Raw genomic sequence first — 6697 nt, 5'->3', positions numbered from 1 at the left:
TATTTTAATTTGCATATTTTGATTACTAATGAGGTTGAGAAAATATCTTTATTAACCTTTCCTTTCTTCCTTTGAAAATTATTTTTTCTCACCTATTTTTCTGTGTTTGCTAATATTTTTCTTATATAATTGTATAATTTCTTTACCTAGTATGGCTCTTAACCAATTGTGATGTTTTTGCTGAAAATATTTTCTTGGCTTTTTATTGCCTTTCATTAAAAAAAGCATAAGAAATAAAAATTTTTGTCTAGAAAAATTATCAGTATTTTTTTTTATTTCTTCCATTGCTTTTAATCTCGAGAAGCTATTTGCATCCTATATTATATCCTAACATGCCATATTATGCCTTCTAAACTTCCTTGTGATTTGGTTTTTTTACATTTAATTCTTTCAGCCTCCTGGAATTAACTTTGATATATAGTGTAACTTTGCTCCAATTAAAGGAATGCATGTTATAGAGATGTATAATGTTCTCTTTAACTCAAAGATTCCCTCTTACTACTATTCTTGGCTCTATATCAGGGTTTCTTGTTATGTGAGGCAGCATTTTTCATCTTAGGACTTTTGGTGTCTTTGGAGTGTCCTGGATGGCAAAGTGCATTCATTCTTTTCATTTCTCTTTCTTCCCTTTATAAGACTTAGTAACATGCTCCACGTAGACCAGCCCACGCCTCCCAGGTTTCGTTTGTAAGGTACCCAGAAGGCCCACTTTCCTAAAAATTTCTTCTCCTCTGAGTTTTTATTGATGTCAAACAGACCCGGTGTTTCTCCTCTTTGTGTTAAACATTACCCTCTCCCAGAAGTCTGTTTATTTTTTTTAATTTTAAGTTTTTTTATTTTTTAGGCAAGGCAACCCTTGGTTGAGCTCACAGATTGCAAGGACCTTGTCAGTTTACAATATCTTATTTTTTTTTTTTATGCCTGCAGCACCCAGTCTTCCTAGATGATCTCCCCTCCAAGTACTAACCAGGCCTAACCCTGCTTAGCTTCCGAGATCAGACGGGATCAGGCTTGTTCAAGGTAGCATGGCCATAAACAGAAGTCTTTTTAAAAAATGCACATTCACCTCAGCAGAATAGCACGGTATACTAGTTTCCTAACATATCAGCACAAACTTGGTTGCTTAAAACAATAGAAATTTATTCTCTCACAGTTCTGGAGACTAGAAGTTCGAAATCAATGTGTAAGCAGGCCCACTCATCCTCTACCTGAAGGCTCCAGGGAAGATCCTTTGTGCCTCTTCCTGGCTTCTGGTTGTTGCAAGCAATCCTTGGTGTTCCTTGACTAGCAGTCTCTGCCTCAAGCATCAATCACATGGCCCTCTTTCCCTGGTATCTGTGTGTGTCTGTGTCACTGTGTTCAAATTTCTCTGTGTCACTGTGTTCAAATTGATGCTTGAGGCAGAGACTAGCAGTCTCTGCCTCAAGCATCAATCACATGGCCCTCTTTCCCTGGTATCTGTGTGTGTCTGTGTCACTGTGTTCAAATTTCTCTCTTCTTAAAAGGACAGCAGTCATTGTATTGGCCCCACCTGAATGTGGTATGACATCTTAATTTAACAAATTACATCTGCAAAGACCCTATTTCAAATATATCCCAGTATATACAATAAGTGAATAGTTCTTTTATATTATTGAGTTTTATTAGGTCACCTTCTGTTTAACAGTTGGTATGGAACCACAAGAAAATCCTGGGGATCTGTAGTGAGGAAGTAAATGGAGAAAATGCAGAGAGCTGCAGGGGAGGGGGGAAAGGGACCAATGTCAGATCCCACCCCTGTGCCTTGGCTGGTCCTGTAACCAAATAAACAATAAATTCATATGTATTTTACTTTCTCAGTAACTTGCTTGCATTTCAAGTAGTGAATCCAAGTATTTAGTTAGGTTGATCAATATCTTCCTTTTCTATCAGTAACACACAAATTGGATAGGGAATTGATAGGATAAAACGAGTAATCCATTACAATGATTTATGTAATGGTTTCATGTCAAATCTTTCCTGTTTTCAAAAAATATATAAATTAATAGTAATTGCGATTATATGATTTTCTTATATTTGAAGTCTGGTGATATGAGTTTTAACTTTTTAATTGGGTAACAAGAGAAAAAGACTTCATTCTGACCATTTCCTAAGATTCTGTCCTCTTAAAGGGAGGAAAGAATGATAGCTTGAGAAATTAATTTTGCTAATAGCATTATTTTGATTCTTTTTAGTTAAAAGCAATCGCTAAAGCTGGAAAAATGCCAATAGCCTTCTTCTTTCATTTTAAAAATTATGCCAAATAAATTTTAATAACTTTATATATCTACTGTTTGATTTTATGAATAGCTCATTTTTTTTTTTTGGATGCATTTTGATATACCCTATTATCTGGCTTATAAGAAACAAGCTTATTTCCTTTTTGAAGTATTGGCAATATTTAAACATTTTTTGTTACAAAAGCAGTATAACGATATTTTAAAGTGAAGACAATACAGTTTTTTTTTTCTTTCTGTTAGCTTGTGCTTGACTTCCATAAACATTTTGAAAGTTTCTACCTTCATCTTGAGTGCATAAATAAAGATGTCCTGTGTATACAGAGTTATTGACTCACAAGTCCTCACCCTACTTGATGAGATAACACTCCCTCATTTAAAATCCTGTTAAACAAAATAAATATTTTCTTGGGACAGAATGCGTTGTGGTTTAGTGACTCAGCTTTCAAGCTGAAAGCCTGGATTCTCAATCATTCAATGCACAAGAAAAAACTTGTTTTATATGATCCCTGACCAAGAAAAAGCATTTATTTTATACCTACTGAGTTCAGGTTATAGAGATAGAAGATGATATGGTTCTTAATTCTCCAGTAGCCTATAATTGAATTAAGAAAGAATATATGTTCACAGAAAACCTAATATGAACCTTTAATGAATAATAATAGGTTAAACCATATGAAATGGCCATGTTTGACTGGTTTTGACATACTGTCACTCACCTGAATTTTATATGTTCTTTGGCTGTTGGGTACAAGGCCTGTCCTGAGCCTCATACCTCAGCATTCAGCCTGGTTTTTCCCTTAGAGAATGTCACATGCTGTGCTGCCTCTTCTGTTTTGCCTCTATTCTCCTTTCTCAGCTACATATTTTCATGTGTGGAAATTTTCTTTCCTTCTAAGCATATCCTCATCTTATTTTGAATACTTTCCTCTCTTCCTCTTTCTTTCTAGTCTTGACCAAGGAAAATTCTCTCCTCTTTCCCTCACTCTGCTTCCCCTTCTTTTTTTTTTTCTTTCTATTGTTTGTGTCTCCTTTCATTCCACTGTGGATCATGATCATGCAGTCGATGGCCTACAGCCTAAGAGTAAAGCTAATGATACATTTATGTGAAGGAAAGGGAAAACCCATGAGTTCTGATGTGAGAATAGAGATAATAAAATAGGTCTGGTAATAACAAAAGCTCTGTAAAGCCACTTTATAATCTCTGAAAAATTCCCTAATCATCATCTGTTTCTAATTGAACCCATTCTTTCTCAATAATCTTTATTCCAAAAAGAGAATAATCTGCACCTGAGAAAAATAACTACTGTTTCTCAGACTGTTTTATTGTTTTCTTTTTTTTTTTTTTTAAAGCTATGTTGAAACAAGTCTGTGATTCATATTGGCATTGCTTTTCTTTTCTTCTCGCCGCCCTCCTCCTCCCCGCCCCCCCCCCCCCAAAAAAGGTTTTGGAACATGACTCTTTTGTAAGTTGAGATCTCCTGTAGTATAAACTGGATCACTAAAGGGTAAGGAAACACAAGATTCATTAATATTAGCTGTCCTGGAGGGAGCGAATTTTGAAATTAGAGAATCGAATGTGATAGCCAAAGATTCCAAAGAGGAAAGGGGAAAAATTAATAGCAAACCCAAGCAAAGATACACAAATAATGAAGCAAGTTGTACAGAAGGGAAGGACAAACAAATCTCGCTGAGCACAACTGAAAGGTTGAGTTTGGAGAGAGAAGAGAATGAGGTTAGAGTAGTATTGGATACCCACCCAGGGTGGAGAGTTTGAACTGACGTCTAGAGCTTGTTACTAACATCTCTGTAAGGACAACTTTATTAAGCTAGAGAATAGGAACTAGTGATAATCTCTTCTTGAATCACACAGCTTAGAGGATTTCAGTTGATAAGAGCTGAGGTGACAAATATCAGTCTATTCTCATATCCAGGTTCATAGCCTTTCATTGTCTTCAGCCAGTAAATCTGTATGCCTAATGTGTCCATAATATGTTTTGGATTCTTACTTCTTGTTAGAAATGATTTTTAATTAGAGATTTCTTTTGTAGCATTAGGACCACTTAAAGACACTAACTGAACTCATTCATTAAGTAAATGATGATAATTCTAGTCACTACAAAAGGAAGTTTCTAGGAGGCCCTTAAGCAACTCTGTTCCCTTGTAGAGTTTTCCCAACTGGTGCAGGTGGATGGGGAGAGCCAAAGATGTGATTCAGGCAATTAGGTACTAATTATTGAACCTTTTACATTAAACATTGAACAACTGGCAGGTATTTGGAAACTGAGCAAGTCAAACAGGATGAAATTAACAGTTATGAAAATTACTGTAAAAACTAACCTCCATAAGAATTATCTTGAAAGAGTGAAAAAAGAGAAAGAGACTTATTCTCCTATTTTAAAATAATTTCTTTAGTTTCACATTATCAGTAAAGGGCATTTATTATAAGGACCATATTACGTGTGGTGTGGGAATGTTTTAGATGTCTTACAAGGAACATTTAAAGACTCAGTTTCACTTCTAGGTTTAAAAGATTTGCAGAGCCTTTAAATCTCTGAATTATAGCTGTGAGAAATTTGAGAGTATCTAATTTGTAAGAAAAAGTAGGTATTTGTGAATTCAGCAAATATAGTAAATGCTAACAATTTTTGATTCAAGGAACAGTTGCACAATGTCTCTTGATGCTTTATTGTGTCCAGAAATGCTGTGAAGTAATAATATTTGCAGTAGTGCAAGTATTAACAAAACTCAAGAATGATGAAAATAATTCTTTGAGTGCCTGAAAGGACTAATTAAGGCAGATGACACAGTGACAGGTTCTTTTGGGACCCCAGAGTCTTTTACTAATTGTTGTTGGCATCACAGTTATTTTGGACTAGTAAGCAAGGTAGGACAGGGAAGCAGATGATGCATATTAAAGGTGCTATATAGTCAACTTCAAAGTGTGTGACATCATCATAGACTTCTGGAATATAACAACAGACAGACCAGCCTGGCATGCAACTGTCGTGATTAGGAAGAAGTACTTTGAACCAAAGCTTTATATTGATATTATTTGAAACAGTCATAAACAGCAACAGGCCTGCAAGCAGCTGCTGTAGTCATGAGTCAGACCATCTCTGTAGAAAGAACTTTGTATTCAGTCACTCAGTAAACCCCTCCTGAACATCTGTGATGTGACAGATATGCTTATATGCTGTGGCTGAAACAGAGGGAATCATATACATGAGCCCCTTAAGGAACTTACTCTCTGAGAAGAAAGAGCCATCAATGATTATAATGAAGCTAAAATATAGCAAAATTGCTATATTTGAAAAAGTAGACTGGGTTGGAAGAGCTTCAATACTAGACTGTGATGTTAGGACTTTATTCTTTAGACAGTGCTGAACCATCCTATGGTTTTCAAACAAGAGAGTACATGAAGAATATCAATCTATTTGTAATGTTAGAATGGGTGAGAGGATGCAGGAGAGACTAGATAGCATAGAATAGCTGGAGAACTCTCAATTGAAGAGATAATGAAGTTTGGAACCAGGATAGTCATAGCTGAAATGGACAGGTATAATCAAGACATTATACTGATGAGGCGGAAGCAACATATTCCATGTATTTATAACCAACACCTCGACCTTTTCTTCTCCAAAGGATGTATAGTCATTTGCATCCAATTAACAATGTAAATTGGTAAAGATCAGAAAGCCAAAGGAATAATATTGTGATAAGGCCAGAGAGACAATACTTTACAGAAACACACATTCATAAAGTTCTACATAACCACTAAAACTGATTCACAATCAGGTATACAGTCTACATTGTCTGAAAGACAATAGGTAAGGAAGAGGAAAGCTTTTTTAGCACTCAAGAGTGAGAGAAATTTCTTCTTTTAGTCCCTATAGAATAGAGATGCTTCTTGACTTACCATGGGGTTACATCTGCATAAACTCATCATAAGTTGAAAATACTGTAAGTCAAAAATGCATTTAAGACATCTAACCTACCAAACACCATAACTTAGCTGAGCCTACCTTAAATGTACTCAGAACACTTACATTAGCCTACAGTTGGGCAAAATCATCTAACACAATAAATACACAGTGGAATATAGGTTGTTTATTCTCGCAATTGCAGAGCTGACTGGGAGTTGTGGCTTATATTACATATTGCTAGCCCAGAAAAAGATCAAAATTAAAAATTTGAAGTATGGTTTCTATTGAAGTCTTTTGCTTTCACACCATCATAAAGTCAAAAAATTATGAATCAAACCATTGTAAGCCAAGGGCCACCTGTATTAAGTAAGTTGGTGGCTAACACCCTTGTTGGCTTCTCTGCAATATGTCCAACAGAGTTCTTAAGCAAAGCAAGCTCAGGTCTGATGACAAAGGGACCCTTGACCAGTCATCAGAGGCAGAGTGATGGAAGCAGGAGGGCTCAGAGTTGCCCCT

The 6697-nt window shown here is 35.7% G+C and overlaps 1 pseudogene; it reads right to left on the bottom strand.

Annotated features, from left to right (window-relative positions):
• Positions 1-918: 918 nt before the first annotated feature.
• LOC111740156 lies at positions 919-1037 on the bottom strand (annotated as a pseudogene).
• Positions 1038-6697: the final 5660 nt, after the last annotated feature.

Source organism: Pteropus vampyrus, unplaced genomic scaffold, assembly GCF_000151845.1.
Source record: "Pteropus vampyrus isolate Shadow unplaced genomic scaffold, Pvam_2.0 Scaffold58, whole genome shotgun sequence".
Classification (NCBI taxonomy): Eukaryota; Metazoa; Chordata; class Mammalia; order Chiroptera; family Pteropodidae; genus Pteropus; species Pteropus vampyrus.
The sequence above is the reverse complement of the archived record's forward strand: the minus strand, read 5'-3'. Positions and strand labels throughout refer to the sequence as shown.